Source organism: Schistocerca nitens, chromosome 6 (genome assembly GCF_023898315.1).
Source record: "Schistocerca nitens isolate TAMUIC-IGC-003100 chromosome 6, iqSchNite1.1, whole genome shotgun sequence".
Lineage (NCBI taxonomy): Eukaryota > Metazoa > Arthropoda > Insecta > Orthoptera > Acrididae > Schistocerca > Schistocerca nitens.
The window spans coordinates 731,120,074-731,134,699 of record NC_064619.1 but is presented as its reverse complement, the minus strand read 5'-3'; positions in this window follow the sequence as shown (position 1 = coordinate 731,134,699).

Below are 14,626 nucleotides of genomic sequence, written 5' to 3'. Positions count from 1 at the left end.
ATTTATATCCATGTCGTGTGTTTGTGCTGATATGCAAACCATCCGCATGTAAAAGCATGTAGAGCATTTCAGGTAATTTGCCGTTTACTGCTTGTCGCCTTCAAGGTCAAATTGCTGCAGCTTTAACGACCATTTATGTAGATTTGTTTCTTCCGTGCGAAATTACAAACAATATGGGTGGCAGTTATTTGTCATTGAATATAATTCTGTATGAAAGCACTAACCTGGTTACCAACACATGTGCTCCATTTGTCTTCGCAGTTACGGCTTAGAGTTCTTACTGCGCCTTCCTCAGCGCTTCTGGTCCCTGAAATAACATGGGTGAGGTGACAGATATGTATGCCGGGTCTGTGAGAAACGACGCAGAACATTTGGGCTGTCTCTCAATTGTACGTTGGTAATGAACGAGAAACACATTGATTAAACCATGAAAATGTAGTAGTCTGTAGTTGACATATTGCTGGAAGGAAGTAGTTTTTTAAGAAAGTAATTTTTCTTAAAGTGGCTGTCATTTCAATAGCCACTGTAGGAACCGTCGAATCAATACAGAAAGCTTAAAGCCACTCTTTTTTTCTGCTCAGTAATTTGTTTCTTTGTTTACTCCAATATTTCCTATTTTCTCAAACCGTTTGATATCAATGTTATATTTTATAGTGCTTCGTACTATACGAATTTATTATCTAACGATTATCTAGCTCAACGTAGACTCATGTACATCTCATGAGAGAAACAAAGTCGGTCAGAGAACTAACGGTTTAGGAGTTATCACTTTGAATACATGCACTGAAAACCTCTTACTAGATCACAGAACTTGAGCGACGATTGTTACGACAGTTTTTTATTGTTATTTATTTGATGATTATTTGTTAAGAAGTATTCGACTATTCTTACACTAAATGTTTACTACAATATGTCAAATATTGAGTCGTTTGTAAAGTAATGTTGAAGGTGCGTTATACATGGGAGAGCGATTATTTAACTAATAAGGATTTTTCGGGGTGGGGTTAAGGGGCAGAGGGGCGTTTCTTCTATAAAAAACGATAAGTATTTGGAATCTAAAATGATCAAGGGGAATAAGACAAATTACTTGTAATGGAAATAAATTAGTTTAGTTACTGCGGACTGTTACTGTAACACGCAATTACTCAGATACAGAATCGGGAAAACACGCTACATTCTCATATACTACAGTACTAACCCACACCTCTCAAACACAGATTCTTAAATTTAGAATTCTGCAACATTAAACGCCACTGCTCTAGTGAGTAATTTAATATCTCGTTGAAGCAGACGTATTTTAAAGTCACATTTTTTATTGTTTTCTTTTGGCAGGTACAAAAAGAATGTTATTCTCTTCTATATTTACCAAAGCTCTTTGTATTGCAGAATAATATTACCTATGTCGAAGGTCTGGCTAAGAGTAATAATACTTACTTGTAATTTTTCTCCCTCGATCCTTCAGATGTGCCTCGCTAGTGCGAGAACGTCGAGATTGCGTGGGTGTCCCATACACAGGGTGTAACGGGTATAAGTGCGTTGGTGTCTTAATAGGTACACTCATGAATATGTTGGTTCTCTTTTCTCTTCATCCGACAGTCTTCTCACATATACGTCACAAAATTTATGACTTGATGTTTTCTGCCCGGTTCTAACAACACCACTAAGTCAACTACACTTTCGGTATAGACTATTCGTCCACGTGTCCACACTTCAGCACCTGACCTGCTTCCCACGGGAAAATAAGCATTAACGGCTTTTTCTTTCCACACATATTTGGATAGGCTAACCAAAATACAAACATATGACTTGTGTAAGCTATAATTATGAGCCTGCAAATGACTTGAATATTGATGTAATGTCGTTCAATACACCATCCTCAGTCAACAGTAGTGATATCTGAACTCATAGCCGTTACACCCTGTATGCAGCCCAGAGGTGGCCGACGCTCCCCAGGTGTGGCATGTGGTGGGGGGCGCTGACCGCCATTCGACCCTCGGTGAATTCAGTCTTGCCCAGACTCGCGAAGCGTCAACCGCCGAGTGCGTTCTTGACGATAATCAGATAGTAAAGGGTCGCATGGCGAACTCAGCTGATAGCCATCGTCCCTGTTGACGAGAGTGTCGTGTTTTCTTTCACAAATTTGAACGTATGCTTCTCGTTGAGGCTATGTTTAGCCAGTGCTGATCTGTCTTTATGCCCCAGGCATACGCATCTAATGTATTCCATTCATCGCTGCTAGATGCTGTGATGCGTTTTTCCCTTTCTTTGACGCTGACACGCTCAAGGAATGCCATATAAATCTGGTATTCGCAAGTGTATCTTGTCCTTTACTGGGATAAACATAGTTTTCGTTTTTCGTGGTGGTCGAAAAATGGCCAAATTTATTTCCCGGAGTTTCTCCCTTTCTTGGCTTAGGGAGCCCCAGCACAGGGAATAAAGTTGAATTTCTGTTCCTCTTTCCCTTCCTCTTATTTGCGATAGGCTGTGTCATTTGTTTCCTTCAATGCACGTCAATTTTGGCAGCCCACAGTCTAAGTTGTTACAGACTATCTCTGTGCCAGTGATGTCAGCTCGTTGCATGAAGGAACAGACCTAAAAGGGTCTTTTTTCCATAGACTGCATGTCCTAGGGGACCATCTGTATTGCCCTTGTTAGCACGTCCTAAACTGGAAGACATCTCTTACGTTCTAGCTTCACCGTCAATTGTTTGTTTTCATGGACCCTATTGAGTCAGCGTGGTATCTCTTTGCCATGTTCCCGCAGGACGAAGGGACATCCACGTAGCTTATTGGCTCTTTATTTGGAAACGTCCGCGATGAAAGTGATATCTACCGTCGAGCTAGTATGTACGTAGTCAGCGAGAGGAAATGGTTCGTCTTTTAGCCCGTTCACTACCACTGGGAAATATGTGTCGCATGATAGGCTGTCATAGAACCACTTGCTGTGTGAGAACCAGTTGAATATGCTGTATGTTACTACTATGTCTAGTATGGGACGATAGAGAGTATTACAGATTGCCCTTGAAAGTTGTGCTGTTTCAATTATTACGTAGAAGTGGGAGAAATTTATCAGCTTTTAGAACAGAGTGGAATTTATAGAATTTCCTGCAATCTCTGTGGCAAATTATATGTAGATCAATCAGTTAGGGCTATAACTCCTAGACTAACTGAGCATGAAGGAAGTTGGAGACTGAGAAAGAAAGAGTTCACCTTCGCTAAACATGCTCTGACTGAATGTTATCCATATAATGTAAAGTGTGATATTCTCCATAAAAGAACTAAGGGGAGAAAGCTAACACTACTTGGAACTCTGGTCGTTAATAAACCACACTCAAAGAAACATGACTTTGTCCTTAATGACCAAACACAGTCCCATTACTCATCCTTATTGAAATTTTAGCCAGCTATTATGCCCCTCATCATTGGCTAATAAGATTTCTGTAACTGTTGTACACCCACATTCCATAGCCTTTTCCTTCCTCTCCCTTTATTTAGTCTGTTCATCACATCCACCAGTTTGTCCATATGACGTATGAATCCATGCCATTACTCATATGTAGAACATTTCTGTTTTATACGCTCACGTACTTTTAATATTTGAATATACTGTAATATAAGATTTATTTATTCAGAATCTCTTTAGGTGCTTCAAAAATAGTTCAAATGGCTCTGAGCACTATGGGACTTAACATCTAAGGTCATCAGTCCCCTAGAACTTAGAACTACTTAAACCTAACTAACCTAAGGACATCACACACATCCATGCCCGAAGCAGGATTCGAACCTGCGACCGCAGTAGTCGCGCGGTTCCAGACTGTAGCGCATAGAAACGCTCGGCCACTCCGGCCGGCCTTTAGGTGCTACATTATACTTGTTTCGTATCGATATAGCCATAAAAGTCACACATCTTTGTACAGCATTCTATGTACACTTAAAGGTTCTTGCTGAAGTTGTGTGGATTAGCTGGTTAGCATTACGTTATCTAACGATGGCCTGAAAAGCTGAAACCCAGTTCATAACAAACTAGTAAATATTATTGTGGAACACTAATACTTTGTATTGAAGTTATTAATATGTATAATTTCCTCCAAAAACCGGCAGAATATTCTATAAATATTAATGTTTATTTTATATGTGGTTGATTCCTTAATGAGGTAATTTTCTACATCCATTGTGTAGCTTCTTCTTTCAGTATCAGGTCTGATTTGATGAATGTCTAGTTTCATCATATGATTTTCATAAATATTTTGATGTAATATAATGGATTTATCTGAATAATGTATGACATAATGAGAAGATTACAGGTAAGAACTTGCGTATGTTGCGAATCTCAAAGCGTGACGCGTGATTATCGGTGGATATTTTCTATGTAGTGAGGTCCAGTACGTGCTGTGAATTTTATGTGGGGGGATTTATGCCGGTTTCGTTTAACCTTTACTTGATATTCAGTTTGATTTTTCCTTGAATGAGTGACCTTCTTTGATAGAAACCAGGCCTTATGGAAGATACCTGTAGGCACTATCTGATATGTTGTGGATATTTATATTTTCCAAAGTTTCTGTTATATTTCTATGGTTCCACAGTTGCCCACATGAAGAGATGGTTCCACCATAGTATGTTTAAAAGTCAGTTTTTATTTGCAATGATTGTCACTTGGTCTGTGTGGGATGAGTATATGGTGTGAAAGATGCCTCGTTTGGTCGATATTTCAGCCAAGCGAGTACGCTGTGACGATGAAAGTGAATCTGATGTGTAGTGAAGTTACCACCTTAACGCTTAGTGCCTTTTACTGACTGCGTATGTGGTGAGTGCAGCAGACTCAGTGTCACTCATGTCGAGGCCGTGCATATTCCGTCTTTCATTTTGTGTGCTGTTACCGACTCTTGCTCCGCCTTTTGTCTGTGTGAGTGTAGATCTTCTACCATCATTGGACGTGGTATGAAAATTGTTTAAAAACGTTGGCCATCTACGAGAAAATTTTTACGTCCACATGTTACAAAAGTGAAATGATTCTTTCGGGTGGGGTGATAAATAGTGGATCACGTCAAGGGAAATTATAATTGTTATTAAGGTTTCGGTATGGATCCCAGTTCACAAATGCTTGATTATGTTTTATGATGATTATTCGAGACTGTCGTGATGTTTAAGACTGCGATAGTCCCATTTCTCTATGCAACAAAGCTGGCATCACTCAACTTTACGTCGGAGAATCACACTAGTATAACTTCGGTAGCGGTAGGTTTTTCTACCTGCAATAACTCTTATTTGATGTCCGACTGAAGACAGTCACGTAAACATCGTTTACATTCGCCTACGTCAGGTAGTGTTCGTGAGCTTCTTCTGCTGCCGTATACTGTTGTTGGTTGCTGTTGCTCTGTGTCGCATTTGAACATCTTTGTCAACCTTCGGTCTTATCCTGAGGAACACAGCTTCCCTAGAATCTCTTGAGAGACTCTGTAACCACTAAAAACATGCCAGTTGTTGTTCCTGAACTTTTATTAAATGGTTGAATTGGCTCTGAGCACTATGGGACTTAACATCTGAGGTCATCAGTCCCCTAGGCTTAGAACTACTTAAACCTACCTAACCTAAGGACGTCACACACATACATGCCCGAGGCAGGATTCGAACCTGCGACCATAGCAGCAGCGCCGTTTCGGACTCAAGCGCCTAGAACCGATCGGCCACAACGGCCGGCTGAACTTTTATCTTTCTCTTAAATGCAATAATTTATTATGTGCTTCAAGATTTAAAAATTCGTGCAATTTATACCATTTCTAAGTAAATCATTTCAGTCTTTGCTATTGATAATTACCAACTGCGTGAAAATTTAACGTATTGAAGAAAGTGCAGCACTTTTAATTTGTTTACTATGTTTTCCACAGATGGGAGATTACATGCTGGTTTTAAGTGAAGCTAGCCACACTATAACTGCATAAACTGCACAACAGACTTGAATCCGTCCATCACTGTACCCCTTGCCTTTGTCGTGCGCTACTAAGAAAGAAAAAATTTTGAAGAGGAAGATAATACCATTTACAATATTATAGACTTTTAACAGCTATTTGCGGTTCAGGTGAAAATTAATGTAATAGGAGTGTACTGTACAAGCTCATAATCATACCAAAAACGCTATAGAATTTTAGTGCATAACAGTCCATGTTCGCCAGAACTACTGTACTCTTCTTTATTCTTGAGAACACTTCCCAGAAATTTAACAGTGCCAAGGTACAAGTTGTAATGAAAGACAAGGACGCCACCAACATCCGCATATCCAAGGGAACAAAGCCGTAAAGTTCATGAGTGGGAGTCTGGCTGCGGACGAGGTGGTAAAAGTGCCGCAGCTCTACCGTTTCTGCGCTACGAAGAGTCGAACCCAGGAGCAGCCGGCACAGGACAGGAGCTGTCTGCGCCGCTTCCCTGGACAGCGCGTGCGAAGCCACTGCCACCATTAACACCTGTGACGATTGCCACGATATAAGCAAAATCTGCATCATCACTGGCGGTTTCTGCTGCTGTGTTAAGACTGCGGCAACTGCATTCCAGGATATACCGCACAGCACTGTCATCACGGATAAAGCTAGGAGTATCTGGAGCGCTGAAAGAACCTCCTGGGACAGGTGGCACAGTGCGGAGTACACTTTCCTCAGCTTGCGGTAGCGTTCTGCAAGTGGTCGGCGCTGGCATCTCCTTGGGCTGTAGCTCTCAGACACTGGTTGAGCTGGTGTAAGTCACTCCTCACAAGAAGAACGAACCCCACATACCTGGAAACAGCTGTAGGTATTATACCACTGGAGAACAATGATAACATATATGTCCATTTCATTCCGTACCACAGATATTCCAACGTCAGGGCAGCTACATGTAGAGCGAGAAGCCCTGTGTACACCGCCTTGCAGGAGATCCTCACCGCCGCGCTGGAGGAATGGGGCGATTCCAGGATGCCACTGTCCCGATACGACAAAAGAGTGAGGATCCTCTGGTACTTGTGGGGCTTTCTTAACAGGTCTTCTGCGTTCGCCGTCACCATGCAGGCGCAGTGTGTCATCATGTAGGTTACCAACCACACAAAAGTGATGGAATCCTTTTTTCTCGCGTTCACAGCTTGCAACGAATTTACCGTAAGCGCTGTTGTTGCCAGGCTCATGACGAGAACAGCAGCTGCGTACAGTGTACCAGCAGTGGTCCTGCCTAGTTCACACCTCTCAGTCTCCACTGTGAATGGTGTCAGCCCGAAAAACCTGCAGATGGTGTGGTATGGTGTTACAGATCTTAAGAGGTCTCTTCTGTTCGCCATTTCAACATCGTCTAGCATTCCGATATACCTTCGTTACCTGTGAAGAAAAAGTTCCCCAATTATAGTAAGCCAGCTGCTTGCATTACACAGAGAATTAATCTAAAATTCTCGAATCACTCATAAATTGTTGAGTATGACGTGTAGATAAATTTTGGTTGTTTCGTCGTATGTCCATTTAAAAAAATTAAGAAGACAGACCTTGCTGTAATACGTCTGTTAAATATTACAAGCATTATTATTTATTCATAAAAATCACGTATCGAGCAAATTTCAAACTTTATTGTTTTCAGTATCTTTAAGGAGTCTAGATTACATTAGAGACAGAACCTGAAAGATTTAAACATTCTGGGTGAAGTAGCTAAATAAATGCAAGTAAATAAAGCAGTAATGGAAGAAAGTTAAGAGCAAATATTTGATCATAATGGGGAAAATTACAGACGGCGAACTATATCCCTTAGAGATGGAAGCGATGGTTGCTACTTGAAGAAGCAATGTCAACAGTCGTGAAGATAAGTCAAGAAAACGTAAATCGTCTGTCACATTGGAAATTCATATAACTTTTCTCCCATATACGAGTTTAGCAACTCAGCTTTCATCCGAAACTTTTTGCCACTATGGTATGACAGCGAACAGAGATTTTTTGTTATCACGTTTTCGTGTTCGCGTATTTTCGTCTTTTATTTTATTTACATGTACGTATAAGTTGTTAACATAATCCCTATGGACTGAAATGGGATCGTAACCATCGTTTTCTGCTTTGTTTTGCTACTTAAGTTACATCTAGTTTTTTTATTTTATTATGGTGCTTATCACCCCCCGTGAACCATGGACCTTGCCGTTGGTGAGGAGGCTTGCGTGCCTCAGCGATACAGATAGCCGTACCGTAGGTGCAACCACAACGGAGGGGTATCTGTTGAGAGGCCAGACAAACATGTGGTTCCTGAAGAGGGGCAGCACCCTTTTCAGTAGTTGCAGGAGCAAGAGTCTGGATGATTGACTGACCTGGCCTTGTAACACTAACCAAAACGGCCTTGCTGTGCTGGTACTGCGAACGGCTGAAAGCAAGGGGAAACTACAGCCGTAATTTTTCCTGAGTGCGTGCAGCTTTACCGTATGATTAAGTGATGATTGCGTCCTCTTGGGTAAAATATTCCGGAGGTAAAATAGTCTCCCATTCGGATCTGCGGGCGGGGACTACTCAAGAGGACGTCGTTATCAGGAGAAAGAAAACTGTCGTTCTGCGGATCGGAGCGTAGAATGTCAGATCCCTTAATCGGACAGGTATGTTAGAAAATTTTAAAGGGAAATGGACAGGTTGAAGTTAGATAGAGTGGGACTTAGTGAAGTTCGGTGGCAGGAGGAACAAGACTTTTGGTCAGGGGAATACAGGGTTATAAATACAAAATCAAATAGGGGTAATGCAGGCGTAGGTTTAATAATGAATAAAAAGATAGGAGTGCGGGTAGGCTACTACAAACAGCATAGTGAACGCATTATTGTGGTCACGATAGACTCGAAGCCCACGCCTACTACAGTAGTACAAGTTAAATGCCAATTACCTCTGCAGATGACGAAGAGATTCATGAAACGTATGACGAGATAAAAGAAATTATTCAGGTAGTGACAGGAGACGAAAATTTAATAGTCATGGGTGACTGGAATTCGACAGCACGAAAAGGAAGAGAAGGAAACGTAGTAGGTGAATATGGATTGGGGCTAAAAAACGCACGAGGGAGCCGCCTGGTAGAATTTTGCACAGAGCATAACTTAATCATAGCTAACACTTGGTTCAAGAATCATGAAAGAAGGTTGTTTACATGGAAGAAGCATGGAGATACTAGAAGGTTTCAGATAGATTATATAATGGTAAGACAGAGATTTAGGAACCAGATTTTAAACTGTGAGAGATTTCCAGGGGCAGATGTGGACTCTGACAACAATCTATTGGTTATGAACTGTAGATTAAAACTGAAGAAACTGCAAAAAGGTGGGAATTTAAGGAGATGGGACCTGGATAAACTAAAAGAACGAGAGGTTGTACAGAGTTTCAGAAAGAGCATGAGAGAACAATTGACAGGAATGGGGGAAAGAAATGCAGTAGAAGAAGAATGGGTAGCTTTGAGGGATGAAATAGTGAAGGCAGCAGAGGCTCAGGTAGGTAAAAAGACGAGGGCTAGTAGAAATCCTTGGGTAAGAGAAAAGATACTGAATTTAATTGATGAAAGGAGAAAGTACAAAAATGCAGTAAGTGAAACAGGCAAAAAGGAATACAAACGTCTCAAAAATGAGATCGACAGGAAGTGCAAAATGGCTAAGCAGGGATGGCTAGAGGACAAATGTAAGGATGTAGTAGCTTATCTCACGTGGGGTAAGATAGATACTTCCTACAGGAAAATTAAAGAGACCTTTGGAGAAAGGAGAACCACTTGCATGAATATCAAGAGCTCGGATAGAAACCCAGTTCTAAGCAAAGAAGGGAATGCAGAAAGGTGGAAGGAGTATATAGAGGGTCTATACAGGGGCGATGTTCTTGAGGACAATATTATGGAAATGGAAGAGGAGGTAGATGAAGATGAAATGGGAGATATGATACTGCGTGAAGAGTTTGACAGAGCACTGAAAGACCTATGTCGAAACAAGGCTCCGGGAGTAGACAACATTCCATTAGAACTACTGACAGCCTTGGGAGAGCCAGTCCTGACAAAACTCTACCATCTGGTGAGCAAGATATATGAGACAGGCGAAATTCCCTCATACTTCAAGAAGAATATAATAATTCCAATCCCAAGGAAATCAGGTGTTGACAGATGTGAAAATTACTGAACTATCAGTTTAATAAGTCACAGCTGCAAAATACTAACGTGAATTCTTTACAGACGAATGGAAGAACTGGTAGAAGCTGACCTTGGGGAAGATCAGTTTGGATTCCCTAGAATTGTTGGAAAACGTGAGGCAATACTTACCCTACGACTTATCTTAGAAGAAAGATGAAGTAAAGGCAAACCTACGTTTCTAGCATTTGTAGACTTAGAGACAGTTTTGACAATGTTGACTGGAATATTCTCCATCAAATTCTAAAGGTGGTAGAGGTAAAATACAGGGAGCGAAAGGCTATTTACAATTTGTACACAAACCAGATGGCAGTTATAAGAGTCGAGGGACATGAAAGGGAAGCAGTGGTTGGGAAGGGAGTGAGACAGGGCTGTAGCCTCTCCCCGATGCTATTAAATCTGTATATTGAGCAAGCAATAAAGGAAACAAAAGAAAAGTTTGGAATAGGTATTAAAATCCATGGAGAAGAAATAAAACCTTTGAGGTTCGCCGATGACATTGTGATTCGGTCAGAGATAGCAAAGGACGTGGAAGAGCAGTTGAACGGAATAGACAGTGTCTTGAAAGGCGGGTAGAAGATGAACATCAACAAAAGCAATACGAGCATAATGGAATGTAGTCGAATTAAGTCGGGTGATGCTGAGGGAATTAGCGTAGGGAATGAGACACTTAAAGTAGTAAAGGAGTTTTGCTATTTGGGGAGCAAAATAACTGATGATGGTCGAAGTAGAGAGGATATAAAATGTAGACTGGCAATGGCAAGGAAAGCGTTTCTGAAGAAGAGAAATTTGTTAACATCGAGTATAGATTTAAGTGTCAGGAAGTCGTTTCTGAAAGTATTTGTATGGAGTGTAGCCAAGTATGGAAGTGAATCATCGACGATAAATAGTTTAGACAAGATGAGAATAGAAGCTTTCGAAATGTGGTGCTACAGAAGAACGCTGAAGATTAGATGGGTAGATCACATAACTAATGAGGAGGTATTGAATAGAATTGGGGAGAAGAGGAGTTTGCGGCACAACTTGACTAGAAGAAGGGTTCGGTAGGTAGGACATGTCCTGAGGCATCAAGGGATCACCAATTTAATACTGGAGGGGAGCGTGGAGGGTAAAAATCGTAGAGGGAGACCAAGAGATGAATACACTAAGCAGATTCAGAAGGATGTAGGCTGCAGTAGCACTGGGAGATGAAGAAGCTTGCACAGGATAGAGTAGTATGGAGAGCTGCATCAAACCAGTCTCAGGACTGAAGACCACAACAACAACATGGTGCTTAAGATCGATTATAAATATGTTTTTCTATGAAAATAATGGTCCAACAATTACAATATGGGAAGAATAGCTTGCTACTCACCACACATAGCAGGCATTGAGTTGCAGACCGACACAATGAAAAAAGAGCCTTAATACTGAGCTTTAAAAGGTAGTCCTTCTTCAGAAACCGAAAACACACACATATTTAGACGAGCACAACTCACACAGACACGGCCACTGCCTGTGAGTACCGGAGCCCGACTCATGCTAAACCAGGCTCTGCCGCCCAGAGACAGTCGCCACGTCTGTGTGAGATGTTCTTGTGTGAATGTGTGTGTGTTTTCTATTCCAGAAGAAGGATTTTGGGCTAAAATTCAATATTTTAGCAGTGTTTTTGAGTGAGCCTCTTCTTCATGTTGTGAGTAGCAATATATCGTCTCCATATTGTTAATATTTTTGAGTAATTTACTTCATTCAGTGGAATATCTATTTATTTTTGTGATTGGTCTTGTAATATTAGTATCTTATCTGCATATCTGTAGAAATATTTAATTTTTTAAATCCATTTGAGATGGTTCTAACGAAATTAGTTATCTGTATGGTGTAGTAAAAAATTAGCCATTGTACCAGCAAAGTAATTTCACATTACTAAATCTGATTCTAGTACATGGATGGTTCATAGACCTTGGAATAATTGTGGGAGTGTTATAATTCTGGTAAAGTAATAAAATTCGTCCATATCTATTGCATTTGTATTATGATGTGCGGGTATATGGTCTCACCAACTGTTCTGTTAGTGTACACGTTAAGCGCCGGCCGCGGTGGTCTCGCGGTTCTAGGCGCGCAGTCCGGAACCGTGGGACTGCTACGGTCGCAGGTTCGAATCCTGCCTCGGGCATGAATGTGTGTGATGTCCTTAGGTTAGTTAGGTTTAAGTAGTTCTAAGTTCTAGGGGACTGATAACCTCAGCAGTTGAGTCCCATAGTGCTCAGAGCCATTTGAACCATTTTTACACGTTGATTTCTTCCATTAAAATATGTTTTAAATGGTCTAGGATGTTGGCATCTGAATAAGTATAAAAATCACTTATTTTAGTCACAATGCAAGGCTGTTTATATAGTTTATTACTGGGATGACAGGATTTGTCTCTTTATGGATATTTGGTAGTGACTGCAGTTTATTTGCATATGTGCTACCATGGGGCGAAACGCTTTTTCCTTTCGTCAAGTGAATGTTCAGTATTATTTGGGGATTTTTCATTAGGACAGACATTAGCTGGTTGGCTGTTTCTTTTATACAAATGCTTTTATTTTTGTTGGACGCTTAAAGATTCTTTTTGTAGAGACTATCTTGACTATTACTGAATACCCTTCTTCAGTTCCTACCGAATGGCTAGTGTTTATTATTTCACAAATGGTACCAGTGTTTCCATATTGACGAAATTATCGGATAATATAAAATGTTCATGTCGAAAGTTCAAGCTGGGAATAAGCATCAAAACACACACCAAAACAGAAAGTTGTCACTCCCTACAACAATGCTATAAAGTCAACCATTCAGGAGTGCATAAGTTCAAATGGAAAATTTGAAAGCCACTGACGTGAAAGTGTCTTCATTTAGTTCACACTTAAAAAAAAAAAAAAACAAATTTCAGCCAGAGACATAACACAGTACCTGCAGTACCTGGCAGTCCCAACCATTGTTCAAAAAACTTAGCCAACTAGATAGTTTAGATTAAATATGTAGGTTCACATACTTGACAAATATATCCTGACGTTTAATAAGTGACTGCTGGTGACCAGATTGACTTCCTGACCGCATCGCACCCTATGGGACAGAATCTGCGTGCCAGATCTGTATGCATCTAGTGCACAGCTCATGTTTAAGTGCGAGAACATTCTTCTGAATGCTTACGTAGCAGGTATCTGACTCAGGACGGAGGCTACAGCTCAACATTTACACAGATGGATGTGGAAAGCCACCTCTAGGGTGGCTGGCCAAAGAGCGCTCATAGTTAATCCGTTAGCAGAAGTCCATCTGAGCCAGGGTCACCTCCCCGAATCCCTGAATTGTGCGTTAACGCACTAAATTATCTGAGCGGGTATGTATCTCCTAGTTACTACATGCCAGGTATCAGTTATTCCCAGCATATGTATCGTAGACCCTTTTTCAAGCAACATTGCTCCCAACATTTTCCTAATCATGATTCCTAACCCATAGCTTCCAGCAGCCCCGCTGTCACCAGCTAGTTATGAAAGCTTTCAGGAATAAGTGTAAGAAAAATATATGTTTAGGCAGCGTGAAATTAGAAGAATGTAGAGGGTGAAACGTCTCCTGTTCGACAGATTTATCACTTCTGGATTCCCTCAATTTCATCATAAAAGGAATTTTGTGACTAGGAAAATGTTTGTGAAGGTCAGAGTCGGATATTCTATAGAATTTAATTTACTCCCTTAGAGGCACAGAATGTATTCGTTAACTTAATATGGAGTTCATCGAACATAATTACTTTTTTGACCCAAAAATAACTTTTATATTCAAGTGAAGAACCTTTCATATTAAGTCCATCCCTATGAGTACCCATATAAATACTGAAAATAGTGTCCATTTGCCGTCAGCATGATTCCCTGCTGCATACTATGAAAGTCAGGTAATTCGTTCTCATTTTCTCACCTCACTGTTTCTGTTACTAACCATTTGGGTGTTATGGTGCTTACCACTGTCGGTGTACATCAGTACGTTTATCACATCGTGTTTCCTGACCTTAAGTTGCTTCTATTCAAATCATAGCAATCACGACCACTAAAATTGAAAATCTGAAAGTGATTCGTGTTCCATACTACTCAAGAATAAGTTAGATGTACTCTACACTACTCACATAAAGTCAAATCAACGGTATTTAAATATAATTTGTAGTATGAACTACATTGGTGTAATGATTTGTGAGGAAACTGACGCTTGGAGAAAGTTACATCAACAAACAAGTTGCAGAGCAGAGAAATATAAAAGTAGAAGATAGAATGTCGTACCAAGAATAACTTAACTGTTCCTTAATTTAATAGCTGGTGAGAGTTTTAATAATAACTGTTTCTTAGCAAATGTATAGGGAAAAAAAACAACCCAAACAACATAAAGTAGTGGAAGGAATGTATGGTCGAATCTCGTTAGGTATTAAGAACTAACTGTGTCATGACTGTAGCCCACATACAAAAATAACATCCGTGGGCATTAAAAATACAATGACA